Source organism: Tenebrio molitor, chromosome 3 (assembly GCF_963966145.1).
Source record: "Tenebrio molitor chromosome 3, icTenMoli1.1, whole genome shotgun sequence".
Classification (NCBI taxonomy): domain Eukaryota; kingdom Metazoa; phylum Arthropoda; class Insecta; order Coleoptera; family Tenebrionidae; genus Tenebrio; species Tenebrio molitor.
The window spans coordinates 3,078,916-3,098,089 of NC_091048.1; the positions used below are offsets into that span (position 1 = coordinate 3,078,916).

A 19,174-nucleotide genomic window follows, 5' to 3' on the forward strand; every position below is an offset into this window, starting at 1 on the left:
TTCCAAACATATTCTGCAGACTTTTCAGAAGATTTAGTTAATAATTTAATAAAGCAATACCCGCATTTTGATTTCAATAGCCTTACTAAGGAATTGTCTCTCGTATATGAGGACAGTGAAGTTCTTGAAAATTATCAAACTCCATTTGAAATGCTGCCTATTCTACATAATGCCAACTTAGAAAATGTTTACTGGAATTTTGTAAACTTGTTTGCTCTGTGGTAACCATACCTGTTACTTCAGCATCAGTAGAACTAAGTTTTTCTTGTTTGACATATACAAGAAACACAATGTCACAAAACCGTCTTAAAAATATGTTTTTAATAGCAATTGAAAAAAATAAAATAAAACCCTAGCTGAATGATAAATTGTATCATGATGTCATAGATTTTTTGGTGAAAACAAAGAATCCCTTCAAAGTTTCGGCAATCAGCTTGTTACTGTTTTTTATATATCCTCCTGAGACAGGATGTCCATTAAAATGGACACTAGTTTCTAGAGCCTGGTTCTCACAGTTTAGCAAATCCGATTGTTGACCATAACGAATTACTGGAAGTTGAACTACCAGAAATGGAAATCTGCCAATTGTGAAAGCCAAGCGATATGTTACGTCGCTGGTTACTTAATCAAGAAAGTTAAAAAAAAACTGTGACATTTGCTGTAACGCCTTAACGACTGACACTCTTTTACCCTCTTCAAAAAGACCCAAAAGAATCCAAAAATTATATAATTACGATACTCCGGGAGACGTAAAAAATGATGCTACAATCGGATGATGAGGATTATTTTGACGATGAACCCTATGGGACAGATTCCGACGAAGAATACCTTCCGGAGAGTGGAATTTCGGGCCATGCTGATGAGATGGCTGCGAGTGATTCATCAGATTCCGACCAAGAAATGCCACCTACAACACCATCGTCTGTTGTACCTGGGCTACCTGGACCTTCAACTGCCGGCAAAATTATTCAACCCCAACTCCCAGGTTGGTCCGAGGATGCATCACAGATGCAAAAATTTAATTTTACAAAACAGATGAGCTTTCTTGTTTTGCCAGTAGGTAAATCATTTAGTTTATTTCTGATTACACATTATCTCATGTTATGTTATACTTATTCTATACAGATAACAGACCCATTGATTTCTTCAATCTTCTGGTGGATGAAAATTTTTATAAAATTATCGCCGATGAAATCAACAAATACGCGGAAGAAGTTTTTCTTTCTTCCATCATGAGCCCTTCGTCGCGAATTAGTCGTTGGCGCGATGTTACCGTTGAAGAGTTACGGGTATTTTTGGCGTACTGTTTCATATGGGAACCATAGCTACCGGACGTCTTTAGGACTACGAGGTTATTTAGTATTCCTTTTTTTTTCAAAATCAATGAGCAGAGATAAATTTCTTTTGATAATGAGGTGTCTACATTTTGCTCCTCGCGAGGGCGAGTCTCTACCTGAAGACCGCCTATTGAATATTTCAATAATAAAATGACCGAGACATACTATCCAGGTAAAAATCTTTCCTTAGACGAATCCATGATTTTATGGAGGGGAAGACTGTCCTTTAGACAATACAAAACAAACGACATAAGTATGGTATCAAACTATACGTTTTGACTGAACCTGATGGAACCATTTTAAAATTTGCCGTATACACTGGGCAGCTTGATGACCATGGTGGTAAGGGCCATGCTGCGAATGTGGTTCTCAGTTTGATGGAGGATTATCTCGATGTGGGACGTTCAGTATACATGGACAACTATTATAATAGTTTTGATCTAGCAGTGAAACTGCTGAATCGCAATACCTACTGCACAGGCACCCTGAGAGTATATAGAAAAAATACTCCAATTGAGGTAAAAAACAAACAACTAAAAAAGGGAGAAACTGTGTTTCAATGCAGTGCCAATGGTGTGCTAGTAGGTAAATGGCGAGATAAGAGGGATGTGAGCTACATTTCGACTGAATTTACCAACGAGATGGTCCAGTGTCAAGATAAGCGTGGCCTAAACCGTGAAAAGCCCGATCCTGTTTATTAATACAACCAATATATGGGAGGTGTTGATAGATAGGACCAGCTATTAGCATATTATCCTTGCGAAAGGAAAACACTTCGCTGGTATAAGAAGCTAGGCCTGCATATTCTACAGATGCTGCTTTTAAATTCTTATATTTTGTATTAGAAACATACGCAATCTAAAATGTCTCTGTACGATTATAGATTAATGCCCGTTTGCACCAACCTCGGTTAAAGTACTAACCCTGATTAAATTCGTAAACGCCGGTTAAAGCTTTGCACCATCCTCTTAATCACGATTAAAGTGAACGTTAGCTAACCGGTCGAGTTTTGGCCGGTTAAGAATTTAACCGTGATTAGAACGAAATCGTATATGTCATATGTCGTTGCGAGTGTTGACTGTTGACAAAATGAACGCAATAGAATTCGAAATTGTGGAAGATGATGATCTTGAAGTCCTTGATTTTATTGAAAATGGTCAGATATATGTAAGGCAACATTATTTTGAGGATTTAGACGAAGGAACATTCAGAAGAAGGTTTCGCTTGACAAAAAACTGTGTATATCAGCTTCTAACGACGATAGAAGATCAGCTAGAATATACAACAGACAAGTAAGTAGATACCTATCTGCATAAATATTTTTACATTTCGATGAATCACTTTTCATTCAGTACATTGATTTTTTTTACAGAAACAGCAGCGTTGCCCCCATAAACTAATTGTTAGCGTGCCTACGTTTATATGCAACTGAAGGGCATTTAGACCAGATAGCGGATTACATGGGAATGCATTTGGCAACAGTTTCAAGAATAGTTGTCCGGGTATCTGAAGCCATTGCACAACTTTATAATGTGTACGTTGGTTTTCCCAATACAGAAAATGATATACGCACAATCCAAAAACGTTTCTATGACGTAGCAGCATTCCCAGAGTTATTGGGGCCATTGACTGTACTCACATTAAAGTGCAGTCTCCTGGTGGTGAAGATGGGGAGATATACCGAAACAGAAAATCGTATTTCTCTCTAAATACCCAAATGATTTGTGATTAAAATGGGTGATGTTGAACCTCCACCTGTACCAGAAGAACTTGATGAACATGAATTGAACCGCTTGATAGGAGAAGGTCAAATTCCAAATATACAATACGAAAACAATGCTGGTGTAGCTGCAGGTACTTTAGCAAGAAGGCAATTTATTAATGATTATTTCGCCCGACTGTAGGTTATACATATAAGTAACAAAAATAAAATGTATAGAATTTTTTAATATATTTATACAACAAATACAAATCTATTTATTTATTCATTTAACTCCTTCTGCTTTATTTGTAATGTCACAATCATTGTTTCCTTTTCTATTTCAAATTTAATTAAATCATGTTCTCGACGTTGTCGCCAGTACAAAGCCTCTTCTTTATTCTTTTCTGTTTGTGCCAGCAACCCTTGTTTTTCCAAAAAAAATAGTAACCATACCAACCAACATAATATTTTACAAAAACGTGACGAACGTGACTTAACCACGATTAGTTAATTTTGGTGTGGTGCAAAGCAACACAATTTTAATCATGGTTAAAAGATAATCATGATTAAGTAACCCCGATTAAGTTGAAATTCGGTGCAAACGGGCATAAGTATAATAGACAGTTTAGTTCCTAAAAAGCCTTCAGCATCAGTGAGCTCAAAAAATTATGAACATAACCCGCAAAAAATCCTGTAGGGCCCAATGGACGAGTAATTTCAAGACAGTGCTACTGATGTTATAACAAACTTAAGAAACGAAAGGAAACCATTTTTCACTGCCCAGCTTGTGAAAATAAGCCTTATTATGTGCGGAAACGTGTTTTATGGAAAACCACAAAAATAAGTAATGTTTATAATGTCTGAAAAAAATTTAAAAATTTGTTGACCCAGTTAAAACGAGTTTCGATTATGTGATTGCAAACTAGAGGCACATAGGTAATATTAGGACTAAACTTTTTCATTTAGTACTTCATAGTGAATTTTCAGTGGTACTCATGTGCGGAGCACAGAACAGAGATATTTAAAGCACTAACACTTCCTCCCTTAGTTTAATTATCAAAAAATATTGTGATGATATTCGTAGAAATTACGATAATCGTCATATTTTTAAAAGAAAGTTATAAATACATACTAGGACAGGTTAGAATACTAGCATAGGTAGGTAGTTTTTTGGTTGTTTTCTGTTAAATATTTCTGTTTATTATAAAGAATTATTTTCTTGATATACCAAAGATTTACGACAGAGTATTCGCGCTGAGATGGAAGAAATCAGCCCTGACATTATTGAGCGCGGTGTACCGTACACTCCTGTGCGAGTGCCAAATATGTAGTTGGCGGGGTGCAATTTCAACATTTGCCTTACATTTTATTGTTGACTTTAGATGTTTGTTTTTGTTTGAGGTCAATTAAAATTTTTACACTGAAAATTAAATACATAATATTTTTGACAATTTAATTAATATACACTAAAAATCCCATAAGCAGCGGTGTTTTTGTCATTATGACAGCGAAAAAAGTTTGCCCTAAATTTTCCAGCGACAAAACGGAACCTAACTTTTGAAAGCGTCTGATTCTAGTAGGTCTGCATCTCCCTAGACAAGAAACACGTTCCCAGCATTAGCGCCACTATTCAAAAAATTACCAAGATTGTATAACAGGGGTACTGAACAATTACATAATATACGACGAATGGAGATTATTACCAAATTATGTTTTTGTTCCTCCTAATGATATTAATATTCAAGAAAATATTGATATTATTTTGGGCTAAATTGTGTGATATGGAAAATGAAGCAAATTATTTGTTTTAAATATTTTGGCATTTCCTCATTCCAGTGTTATGTGCCCCTTTGACCTTTGGGTTATATTCCTAAAATTATATTTAACAATGTAAAAGAAACATTTGTAAGATCACGTACACTATGAAACTATTTGTATTTGTTTTAGATTAGAGCGAACTCTGAACATATCATATATTATAAAAAGCAACGTCCACTATCATATCAAACAACTTTCGACAATTGACCATTAACGATCAACTATTCATTATTATTATTCATCAATAGTCTCGTAAGTTACAAGTTGTAGTCACCGTTTCTAAATAGACCTTTATAATTTCGAAAAGTTACTTATTTTCTCGCTGCACATAACACAAGTGCCAGTTGTGAACGTGTCTTTAGCAACGTTAACAACATGAAAAATATCAAAGAATACCTAGGCTTTTTTATTTTATCTTACTTACCAGACCTACGCCGCCATGTTGGTCCAGACCAGCAACGATGTTGTCCACACCAACAGAAGTGTGTAATTCTGAAACAGAAACCGGGCTGAAATTAAAATGATTATCGAAAATTACACCAGAAAGGTATACAAAACATGAAAGTAATCAGTTCACTACCAATAAATTCGGAATTGACTGAAAAGAGGAATTGTTAAATTGCGAGGTTAGTCACGGTCAGCGACCGTTTACCTGATGCTAGGTACCAGTTGAACGAAAAATAAAGCGTTAAAACTAAAGACAAACACAACCATAAGAAACACTTAAAACTTGTCCGTAAAAAATACTTAATTACACTTTCCAATCTTACCTAGAATTTGTTATTTTACACAAAACACCTCCCAACTCATGCCCGTAACTCATTTCGTCGACACTTCGACAGCCCGCAACGCATACTAGACTAAAGGACTAAAGCAGAAATGCAAATTGCAGAATGCTCAAGCACAATGAATGCAGAAAACATAAACACAAAGCAGAACAGCAACAGAGCTTTCAGCTTTGTCTAAATGTTGTATGCGGTGCATGCGCATTTGTATTTCACTCTTTTGTATTGCTGGTTGCATATGCATTACAATAAAATAAATAATACAGGAAATGATTGTAGTCGAAGTAGGCCTGAAAACTGAATGTAAAATTTATGGTTGCCGCTTCACATTAAAAAAAAACATCAAAATGATGTGAATAAGTGAGTACAGTTGGTTGCAAAAAAAAAACGCAAACTGTCAGAATAAAACTGACACATTTTTCCAATTTTTCCATAGTGTGAAAACTTCTTACAAGAGATGGGTTAGAATTAACGTCAAAATTCAATGACATTTTTTAAAATTATTCGATGGGTATTGTCAAGTAGACAGTTAATTGACAAATTCAAATTTACTTAGGAAATATTATCGTTTTCCAATTTTTTTGCAACTAACTGTACACACCGTTCACACACGAGAGTTAAATTGGGTGCAAAACAACTCAATATTTTTAAAATTGGTTGCAAAACAACTCATTATTTCTGGATTCAATCGTTAATTTAACAAAAAAAAATAAAAATCTCATCACCGCACTTTTCACCTAAAAAATGACAGTGACAGCGACAAAACTGACAGTTCACATGAAAGCAGCAAAAATGTAATAACATGGGCATGGCCTACTTCGACTACAATCATTTAGAATAACCCTGTGACTCTAATATCTATTCACTTTGATTGTGACCACAACGAAAAATATAGTAGGCGTTGTTTAGCTGTTTGCTGCATACGTTTTACACTAAATATTTGTGTGGTGTGAACATGATGTGAAAATGTCAGAATTGTCAAAACTTGACCATGGTAGTAAAGCAATGATTTTCATGTATTTATCAATATTAATAACGGAAATCAATATTTGAAGTAGGAGAAACCAAAAACGTCTGTCTGATTCTGTGATCACGTCTGTTGAAAAGTGGGGTTATATCCAGATACAGATTATTTAACGTAAAAACTTCGAAATCACCTCATGCAATTCTCGATATTAATGAAGAACAAAGGAAATGGTCATTTGGCAGTAAGACAAACGCGAAAAATGCCTGGTATAAAGGTAATCAGAACTTTCAATTAGCATTGATTAATACAAATATTTTCAGATAAAAACTAATCAGACAGAAAGTTCAAAAAAATGATTTACAGGGGATGAAAAGGCAGAAGGTATCAAACTACAACACTTACTAGCCAAAATGTACAACAAAAAACCACAAATAGAGTTAACTTTATTGGTGATGTTCGTCTTTATGAGTTGTTTTCCCGTTGGCTTCAATAAATGTCTCGAAACAAGTCAATATTAACCGTTTGGTCCCAACTTTGAGCAGACGACGTGGCATTTTCTTTTTGAATTCTAAAATTTTGTACCAAAACTCAATTTTATAGATATGCGCACAGTGTACGTCGAAAAACGTTTGCGCAAGTCGTTCTCCGTTCTGTCTTCTGAGCGTGACGTTTCTGTCAAAATGGCGCCTCCTAGAGTTGCTAACTGCGACTGGATTTAGTGTTATCTAAAATTCCCTATCAATAACCTAGCAACTGAAAAGTTACTAGGGAGTGGTCACAATCAAAATGAATAGATTATATGTACGGGGTGATCAAGAAGGACTGTTTAAGTTGGTAACACTGGATCGTATTTTAAATCGTTTAACAGGAGTAACTTCCGGTTGTTGGTGGCTTGTCGTTGTTAATGCTGTACCTATATCAGATATTTGTCAAATAAACCAACAAAACATATCCAGTTGCAGTGTTATAAATAACCGAATTTAAAAATTTTCTTAATTGTACTACCAACTTAAACAGTCCTTGATCACCCGGTAGAATAATAATACAATAAGTAAATTTCTACCTTTTGTATGCAACCAGCAATACAAAATCATGAAATAGAAATGCGCATGAGCAAGGGGGGGCGGGTGTTACCGGATCCGAACCGAAGGAACCAATCAGGGTTAAGGGCACACTTAAGGACCGCCCCGTCATCTAACGACCAATCCGGTGTCAGGACGGGATCGATCACGAAGGTCCAATCCGGTTTCGTGTTCTCGGTAGGACCGCCCCTAAGTCAGTCGACCAATCAGGGCGCGAAACAAGGCTCACTCGTTCTCACCCCGCGATGCATATAAGCGAGCACCCTCGCTGCATCGGTCACTCTCGTCTCGACCGTCTTGAGATAGACGCGTCGTTTTATTTATCCTACCGTGCTCTTTTCAGAGCTACCCCAAATCTCTGAGGCAGAAAGCTCTGCCCCAAAAACAAAAAGGAGAAATCTTCCCCGGCGACCTAGCTGCCCAGGGCGACTGGCGTCCTGGTCCCCCTGGTCCCCCAGCTCCAACGTCCCGGAGAAGAACCGCCGCCGTCGCCAACGAGGTTCACCGACCCCGGTGGTAACATTTCGGACAAAATATGGAGTAATCGTTTTCTAGGTGTTACAATATTTTTTAGAATTAAGAAAAAATAACACAGCTGCATGACCCCGGCGTTTGACCCCGAATTAGCGACCCCGCTTTTTTTCTATATGTGTCGTTCTGCTTCATTTACACCACGTTGAGGGTGTAAAGGAACCGAACTTTATTTTATGCTAGTTGGTAGATTATGAAATATTGTCCAGATGTTGCGGACTTTGGTGCATTCTTAGGATTAGGTAACTGCAGCTGTCTTAATTAGTTTTTTTTGCATGAGATCGACCCCAACGAAGAGTCTCAAGTTTTGTGATGGCCCGCCTATAAAGTGGGAGATTTTTGTGTATGTAGGACAGTTCAGAATTAAAGTTTGTTAAGGAAACAAGTCTTTGATTGCATTTTCTCCGATACCCCTTACACTTTATTTGAAGTTTGAGTTTCACTGGATCCTGACAGAGAAGTGAAAAGCTCAATATTAATTGATCAGAAGTGGGTTAATATTTTTTCTTTATTATAGGTGTTGTCTATTTGTTCTATTTTGTAATTCGGAGAATCTTTTGGAAGCTTGATACCGTTTTATGTTTAATTCTTCAAGAATTCTCTCAGAAAGCCTTCTGGAAATCTCAACGAGTGTTGAATGCACTCAGTATTTTCTTGCCTGCATTGATACATACAAACAATTACATTTATTCGTAATCGTATTGTAATATGCACATTCCTAAACTTATACAAGGGCGGAAAGTTAACCATTCCTTTTTATCTTTACTTCCCGCTCTTGGTCAGTAATAGACCACTTTCCACCCTACTATAAGGTTTTTCCAGTGGCGTACTTACTGAAAGTCGAAAAACAGTAGAAATGAAATTGCATCACATTAATTGTTTATTTGCTAAAAATGTAATAATTTCGAATAAAATAGTATACAAACCTCGGTGGGAATGTATTTCATTCCCGACTCGAGCATTAGTTCACCTCGGCTACGCCTTAGTAAACTATCTTAGCTCTTGACAGGAATGAAACACTTCCCACCTCGGTATGTAATCTACTATTACTGATGAGTGTAAAGAATTAGAGGTTCTTGACAAAGGGTTAAGCATTCGACGAGCGAGTGAAAAGTTTAATGTTCCTAAATCTACAGTGGCTGATATAAAGAAAAATAAAGACAAAATAAGACACTTCGTGTAGCTGTACAGAAAAATCGAGGAGAAGAACATGACGATGAAAAGAGTGAAAATGGGGAAGTTTCAAGGATAAAATACTGTGACGCGATTAAAGCATTTTGGGTATTTATAAAATGGGCGTTACAAGATATAGGTAGGGGGAGTCGGGGACACTTGACCAGGGAGGAGACATGAGCCACCTCAAACATCCTTTTCAAATTTCGCGCAATCGGGGCGATAGGTGACTCATAACGTGTATTAGCGCGCAATATACTTACTTACGTGGCAACACTGCGTTCCACAGTGAAGTTTGGTTAGATTCGATGGAAACGTGCTTTGACGTCACCAAAGTGAAAATTTTTGTTTTCAGTGATTTGCTTGTCATTCATTGAAATTGCGAGGTATGTACATATATGCTATGTAGTTTCATGCAACATTAGCAATTTTATTTAAAATGTTTAACTTTTTTTTGTATAATTCAACAAACTCGAAGTGGTCCTGGGCGGGACAGTTGAACCACAACTTGGAGGGAGATTTGAACAGTTGTTCAACTCTCCCGCAGGTGTGCACATTTTGTTTCAACTTTTATAATCTGACTTCTTAAATTATATTCATTTGTTTTCAATACAAACCAAAGGAAAGAGCTACGAGAAGAAACACTTTTACCAAGCAACAAATTGCCAATGCTTTAGAAGATGTTGAAAAAGAAATGTCATCGAGAAAGACTGCTATGAAGTATAGTATCGATAGAACTACACTCCGGCGGTACATGAAAGATAAAGAAAAATTGTGGTGGTTCCGGTTATGAAATCCGCTTGTTTTAATAATTTGGCGGTTTCATTCTATAAACATTTTTGTTCAGTATTTGAATTTATCTCCAAATCACTTTGGAAATTCGAGTTCTATAGATTTGTTGTTTTGTCGTTGGTCAGGTCGAGTGCTTAAAAGACTTCCATTTCGCAACTTATTTCATAAATAGCAATTTTTTTTATTGGTAACCAATTTTGCTCATTTAAAACACGCCTGAGTGTGTATAAATCGAAGTTTAAAAAACGCTCTTTTCCATGGCAACATCGCACGTTTTCCATGGAAACATCACCAACCCGAGAGGACCGGAGAAACGTGAAGTCTAAATGTTAACTCATTTAACATAAAAAAAATATATATCTTGAAGTATTCGTGGATAACTGGTCTTTAAAACACTTGCTCTATTTCGAACACTCCGGGTGCGCCGTCGTGCTCGAAAAATCGGGCGTGTTTTAAAGACCTTATTAAGTGCTTATTCACAATGGACATAAGACATAAGAAATATATAAGAGATACCTAAGAATAATTTGTAAATTTGGGCATTTGGAAAATAATTTATGTGTCCATATAACTAGAATATAATTCTTTCTGCCTTTTTGTACACAACAATAATGTTCACTGAGGTCACTTCTCATAAGTTACGTAAAAATTAATAGTATATCCACTGCATGTATCATGAATTTCTCATGCCTTATGTCAAGCTTATGTCCATTGTGAATAAGCACTAATATCCACTTATACTTTAATATACTATATTATGAATGAATTAATGATTAATTTATTAACTAGTTACTACCGACAGGCATTGCTATTAAGTCAGTATCATTTGGACTTGAAGAAATTATTACTCAACAGAAAATGAAATAAGACAAACAGGATTTTTCTAAAGTAATTTTTTGTTGCCGTTTGATTATTGTTGGAAAGCTTCAAATGATACTAACCTAACAGCAATGCCTTTCGGTACCAACTAGTTAGTAAATTAATCATTAGTTAAAGAAAATAACTTACAAAAAAATCATTTTCAACAATTTTTTTCTCAAGTTTTTTTTAAATATAAGGGGTTAAAATTTTTATACTCTTATGTTGACAGTTAAGAAACCTATCAAAATTATGATGAATAAATATCGGTTGCTATTTTAAAAAATTGATGATGACGTCATAACTTTACAAGGAACATCCTGTACAAAAAAAAATGTTGCGTCAATAAACGTGAAATTGAAATTAAAAATCGACCTGTTTTTGGTCTTTTTTCAAAACAGTTTATTTATGATTTATCGAATTGTTGCGTTACTTTTGCCCCTCAATGAAGATCAATCGATACCGATTTAACGACCCGAGGTAAGGATGTGCACGATGTATCGATATTGTTGAGATATCGATATTCGCATTTCACCCATACGATATTTACATCGATTTAAATTTTTTTTCGATATAAGCGGTGAGAGTCGATATTTTTTAACGATACTGTTAGCAGGTTTTATGATTGGGCCATAAATTAATGAAACAAATAGCCTCAAAACAAGGAGTTTTAATTCCGGATCGACTCAATGCAAGTCTGGACCCTTTGCTGGTAGAATCGTATCTCCTCCCTGTACTTCCCGCACGGTACCAAAGAATATCTACGTAGATATTTTTTGACGGTACTTCGTCCTGCTCCCGTGGTGGGCCGTTGGTTCCCGCCGCGCACCTCCGAGATCGCCCACGCAGTGCTGACGTGGCGTTCGTGGAGTCCCACTTTATGTGATATTTTTTTCCGCCGTTGTCAGCAAAGTGAATTCTTTCACGCACAGAAAAGCCACATATTTTGTTTGCTTTTGTTTTTTATGGCAGACGCAGTGTCAGCTTTTTTAATCCACTTGGATTATTTCATGATTATTCTCGCGCCTTGTTTTTCTTTTAATTTTATAGAAAAATATTTTTTGTGATTATTATCAAATTATTTCTAACTGTTGTTAAGCGGTTATTTACACAATTAGTGGGATAAAAGCAATATTACAGGATTCGAGTGTGAAGATTGCAGATAACGAGGGCGTCAGCCCGAGTTCATCTGTAATCACCAGTGTCCGGACGAAATAGTACCGGACAAGTCGACCAGTACAACTTTGCGTAATCCCTCGCTCGCACATAAACACGATTCAGCTGGTTCCCTGTTATTAAAAGCGAACCAGCTGAATTGTGTTTATATGTGAGTGGGGTATTACGCAAAGTTGTACTGGTCGACTTGTCCGGTACTATTTCGTCATCACATCACACGAGTTTCCTGTAATATGCTTTAGCCCACGTGTTATGTACAAAATTTTATCTAAGATCGCCTAGAATTTAAAAAAAAGGTAAATCTTATTTATTTCCGCCAGTTGCATTACACCATTCAGTGGAATAATAACTTATTTATCCCAGTGAGTGGAGTAATGAAATGCGTCCGGTAATGAAGTTCCTTATACCACTCAAATGAGTGGGATAAGTGTCATTTATCCCACGGGATTAGATAAACATTAATTTTCACTATTTTTATTATTTATGCAACAGCATTTTTATGCCACTAGTCATTTGAAATTACTTCAAAACTGTACTTATATGGAAAATATTCAATCCAAACTGTGATTTTGTGGTCCCGTTGTGCCTTTATTTGGTTCACAAATATTGAAAAAATGCTGTTGCAAATGACAAGTGATTCTTTGCAACTTGAGACGACATTAGGCATCGAGTTCAGCAAATGATCCTCCTTCGGATTCGGAAATAGTTTGACTGACATTTCCTCGCAAAATAAACTTCTTCAATAACAATGTACTTACGAGGATTTTTAAAGTCTATCTTTCAATAGATTATTTAAGAGATAATTTCGCTTAATGAAACAATCAAAAACAGTTCTTAAAACATTAGATACGTTTTTATAAATTGTATGAAGCTTTGGAGACTCTAACTGTAAGAAATATTTAAATTCTAATAATTATAACGTTTATTAATATATCAAAAAAGTAGTAAACAATTCAGATGAGTATAAGTAAATGAGACGTGCTCTCTTATTAACACGAGATTCTAAACTGAAAACTAAAATTCCTCTTCACCCCCAGCACGATGTAACATAAACAAAACGAGGTGATAATGCGGGGTTAGGCGGGTACGTCCTATCGAATGGGACGTTATTATGACACCAACCACTTCAAGCAGGTGCCCTTCGAACCGAGCGTCCAGACTAAGCAAGGGAGATGTGAGAATTTCGTACACTCGACCATCCTGACTGTAGGATGTCCTCATACTACTCGTCGTTGCCACTTGTTTACCTGTCCAAACAAATAATTATTATTAGACTTTGAAATGGAAGCTTTTGCATTTGTTAGTACAACTGATTACCCATCTGGAGCTCTCAGACCTCAGCTGACCTTGAGCGTCTCTCATACTTGGCATCCCTTCAGACCTCAACTAACCTTGAGCGCCCGTCAGGCATCAACTAGCTTGACAGTCCTTCAGACCTCAACTAACCTTGAGCGCCTGTCAGGCATCAACTAACTTCAAACCTCTTTAGGCTTCGTCAATCACACCTTGACTCCAATAATGGCAGACTACAGAAGTCTCGGCATTATCTTCCACGTCTTGTGTCTGTTGACCTTGCAACTTTTGCAACTAACTTTACTTTAAACTTCGTCAATCACACCTTGACTCCAATAATGGCAGACTACATAAGTCTCGGCATTATCTTCCATGTCTTGTGTCTGTTGACCTTGCAACTTTTGCAACTAACTTTACTTTAAACTTCGTCAATCACACCTTGACTCCAATAATGGCAGACTACATAAGTCTTGGCATTATCTTCCATGTCTTGTGTCTGTTGACCTTGCAACTTTTGCAACTAACTTTACTTTAAACTTCGTCAATCACACCTTGACTCCAATAATGGCAGACTACATCAGTCTCGGCATTATCTTCCATGTCTTGTGTCTGTTGACCTTGCAACTTTTGCAACTAACTTTACTTTAAACTTCGTCAATCACACTTTTATTCCAATAATGTGCAGACTGGCCAGGTCTCGGACATTATTTTCGTCGCCTTGTGTCTGTTGACCTTCGAAGCTTGGTAATTATCATACAGTAATTTCAACTTACATTAAAGCTCCAACGTTTCATCTTATCAACAGCCACAACCGTTTGTTTTTTTTGATTACGCTGTCCCTCTCTTAGATCCTCAACTTCATGTTTGATATCGCTCAGCCTCAGGTCGAATCTTGTCGTACCGTTCCTTCTGTTGGCGCTGATCGTCTGCTATGATACATTCTCTCAATTCCTCGAGAGCCACCCTGTCGATTGTGTCTTGTAAGGAGTTCAACAACTTGACCTCAGCCATTGGCTTAGCTTGGTAACCCTAAGAGAGCTTTAACTGGAGTACTATCGATACCTTTGTTGAATGCCGTATCCAACGCACTCTGTACATTTTTTTTTTTACATGAGTGTCCCAAAATTCTCCCTCAGCTTCGACACTCCTTGTAGCTAACATTGTAACAATAGTCTTACTACAATATTCGCACGTAATTTGCATTTAATACATGTCAAATTGCATTATATTTCAGAAAAATCTTAAAAGTTCGGGATGTAAATGTACTACCACGACTGGGGACCCCAAAATAAACATTATGTCTTACATGATACCCAAATACACGACAGGTTTCACATTATTCAATTTGACAGGTTCTGTAACTTTGTAAGCAGCTCTGACTACTAGTGTCAAAAGGAACCAACATGATCTGAATACAACTAATGGAAAGACATCGGCGTGTTCCCAATGAAATGTAATTCCACCTTGCTTCCCGTCAGGGCAATCCCCACAGTAAACAGTAAACACAATTTAAACATGCTTCAACATGTTTCGCAACAAAGCATCTCATCTTAGTAAAGCAGTAATGCACCTTGACACGTCGCAGTGTCTTCAATGCCCAAGTAGCACGTCCGATCATGACACATACTCGTAACATGATCATAACATGACATCATAACTATTTGCCATCTCACAGCAGAGGGTACTTCCCATTTTCGCCTGCTGACTTTCGATAAACTTTTGGGTTTTTAACTGGAAATACTGCTTCATCTCTGAAAATTTTACGAACCGTAGTTCACTTATCATTTTGCAATTGAACCGATAGTATCCAGTTGCCTTCAGTAATGTCAATTTTGTTGATATCAACCGTGACAGGGAAGTCACTGAGTGCATCCACACGGGGCATGCGTGATCTCAGTTTGTACTTAATTTCAAAGGTGAACTCCTGCACTTGGAGCCATCATCTGCCAACTTGCGGTATTAAACCCATTTTTTTTTTTTTTGGAAAATATTCTCATGACATTGCAGTCTGTTGCCACTGTAAATTGTAAACCTACTAAATGTACTTAAAAATGCTGCAGAGCACAAACGACGGCCATAGTTTTGAATTCATATAAATGGTACTACCGCTGGTACAACTTTACTAAAATAAACTACAACTTTTTGCACTCCTCCTAGGTGCGTTCGTAATAACAACATCAACCACATCCCTCTATCATCTAGCGAACTTGCATCTGCATGCACTCGTAATTCGGTCGGTAACGACGCTTTGAACACCGCTAGTACCGATCTAGCGTTTTGACTCGTTTAAAAGCACACTACTGTCAGGGCCCCAAAACATTATGCGTGTTCTAACACTAATATTAAGCTATATTTGCTCATTTATAATTAATTAATTCATCACATTCACATATCACATGACACAAGCTTGTGGGTCTTCATTTTCTCATTGATTATATTGTAGATCCAATAAGGACAAATAAATCAAAATTCCTTGTTCTCCGTTTAATGTCTTGTTAGAATGTAATTAATTACTCATTTTTGTAAACATAGAATTTGGAGTTTTCACTCACAGAGTTAACTTTACACTAAGATAATCACTCTGAACCATTATAAATTAAAATTAGGGTCCGTTGTCCATTTAATTTTGTTTTTAACTCTCTTTACTTTAGACTGTCGACAATAGGAATCACACTAACTGATAATTTTTCTCCATTTCCTTACATTCATTAGTTATTATAATAAAATATTAAGATTCAATCAAGTCTTTGAAAAAACCCGTAACACGCTTTAGTCCGGTCACAACAATCTTCGACAAGTGCTGCATAAATTTCCTAAAGTAGCCCCCCCAAATCAAGAAATTGACATATTTGCTTCTAGAAGGTACCACGTTTGAAGTGGTCACTATCTTAGCACTTTCCCGGCCTAATTTCGTTGGCACTAACCTCACGATCTGAACAGTCTATCCTAGTGCAAAAAAAACACGAACATTTACTTAGTCGTAACTCGTAACGAAATATTATGCTTGCGTAGGGGCTCAATAACTAACCGTAACCGGTGTAGACCTTCCTCAACTGTTGTCATGTATGTTAGAAAGTGCTACCGCATGTTTTAATGGTCCAAGCATTTATTCATTAATCACAAAAAAAAACCGACGGCGAACTACCGTCCGGAGGGTATGCATAAAAATTCGTAAAGTGCATCGGGTATAATGAAGACAGTTTTATTAATTGTGACTTTGTCGACCGACACTTGACTTGATAGAACCCTGGGAACATGTCAAGCGCCCTAAAATACTTAATAAACTCACCACCTTTCCCGTCGCCACCGAGATAATCAAGCTGGTCTTCGACGAGCGGGAGTGGATACTTATCTTTAACTGTATCGTCTGCAATCGACGCACATATTTCTGTTGTCTCCGAAATCTTTTTTTTTTGAAGAACTGGACTGGCGTATGCCGAGGTGGACTCTGTAATAATCCCATTAATCAACAAATCATCAACAATACCATGTGGAATCGCTTCTTTTTTCATGCAGTAACATCCGATACGGGTTGCAATCAATGGGTTCCTGCGTGGCCAATTTTATGTCCAGCTTTGCGGCATCGGTGCTGCCCATCGTGGCCATGAAGGTCGAAATTCGATCAGTAAATTCAACTAGGGGTTGTTCGCACTTGACCTTGTCTTCATGCGTGATGTCATCAGTCATCACCATCATTTTGTGGTGCCGATTTTTAAAAGCATGACGTTTGACAAATACAAACATCTCGATCACCGATCATGAAAACTTTTTCGTCATTTACAACCATCACCTGGACTACGGAGTACAGTGTCTTCTGGTTTAGGCACTAATCCGAGGGGTGGTAGAATTCATGGTGCAATAACACAAACACAGCTTACACAAGTACACTCACGACCTTTACTCTTGTACAAGCGTTAAGTAGGCAATTATGGATTCCTTAAATCCCACTTCTGATTTTGTAAGAAATATTTAAATTCTAATAATTATAACGTTTATTAATATATCAAAAAAGTAGTAAACAATTCAGATGAGTATAAGTAAATGAGACGTGCTCTCTTATTAACACGAGATTCTAAACTGAAAACTAAAATTCCTCTTCACCCCCAGCACGATGTAACATAAACAAAACGAGGTGATAATGCGGGGTTAGGCGGGTACGTCCTATCGAATGGGACGTTATTATGACACCAACCACTTCAAGCAGGTGCCCTTCGAACCGAGCGTCCAGACTAAGCAAGGGAGATGTGAGAATTTCGTACATAACTGCATTTCTCTGTTTAAATTGTTTAAAATGGGTAAAACAAGACCTAAAGATTGTAAAAATAATTTTGAAGTCGTGTCATTCAATTTCAATAAAATGTTTTCTGCCGCCAAAACATCGTTGTTAGCGACAGCATCATTGAAATATAATTGTAAGGGGCCGAATTGTTCCAAAACCCGTGAGAGAACAATATGAACAGAGAGCCAACGCGTTTGTGACGGATGTAAAATTCTACGAATTTTTACATTGTAAAAATTTTAAAACTGAAAATTCTTAAATTCTTTTAGAATTTGAACTAAAATAATTTATTGTAAACATCACGAGTTAAATCTTCCACAAATCTAGGTAATTTCTGGCAAGCCTAAGTAAGAAGCGCGTAAGTGAAACCAGTGACAAATGCATTTCATCACAAATAAAAATGGTGCGGTTAGAGACATATGTAATGGACCAGTTTTTGTTTCTCTGTTTTGGGAGCCTTACAATCTTACAAATTACAGGAATATTTTTTGTAAATAAATAAAAAGTTGGCGTTGAAGAGTCGATTCTGAACGCGCTATACGGATTACGGATCAGCTGTTTAAATCTTACGTTTTTACAAGAGTGGTGCGTTCACAATCGACTCTTCAACGCCAACTTTAAGGATAAATTTAAATGAAGGCACGATATAAAAAGGGTTCATAACATTGATAAAGGTGAACAGCTGAAACTGTTTCTCTGTTATCAATAGATGATTATCAGGAATTGGAACGGGAAAATTCCAGTACTTCCAATCATGAAAGAAAACAAAAAGTTTTAGATTTGGATTCGTATTTTTATAAAAGTTATAATCAAAAAAAGACAGAGATTGAGAGTTTGGTGATTGATATGATTGCTGTAGCTTTGCAACCATTGTCCATGGTTTGTGATGTGGGTTTTCAACAATTAATTCATAAACGTGACCCTCACTATAAATTACCCTCTAAAACACAAGTGTAGGCAATTTTATTACCACGCCGATATAATGAAATAACAATTAAATTCAAAGCAATTCTAGAACAAGTAAATGATGTAAGTTTGACAACAGATTTGTGGACTTCTTCATACTCAAATCTATCCTACCTAACTGTCACAGTTCATTTTCTACATCAAAATAAACTCCTAAGCACTGTTGTAGAAACTAAACATTGTCAAGGTAGCCACACAACAGAAAATATAACTACCTGCATACAAGTAAGGCATAAGCTATCAAACAAATAGTTTAAACAAATTTATTTCGTATTTTATACAATATTATTGGTGAATGGAATTCGAATACTAAAGTTGCAGCAATAATCACAGATAATGCTGCAAACATAATATCGATGGCAAAAATGTTGAAGATTGAATATTTACCATGTTTTGCACATTCTATTAATCTACT

General features: G+C 36.6%; 1 long non-coding RNA gene across 2 annotated transcripts in view; it reads right to left on the reverse strand.

Moving 5' to 3' along the window:
- LOC138126435 (uncharacterized) overlaps window positions 1–19,174 on the reverse strand; it is a 134,696-nt gene that overhangs the window by 70,571 nt on the left and 44,951 nt on the right. The window contains exon 3 of one of the 2 annotated variants that reach the window (XR_011157811.1): window positions 5,282–5,349. This is a non-coding gene — a long non-coding RNA (uncharacterized lncRNA). Of the gene's footprint in view, window positions 1–5,281; window positions 5,350–13,136; window positions 13,469–19,174 lie in introns of those variants that run through there. The other variant, XR_011157812.1, reaches the window with a different exon arrangement.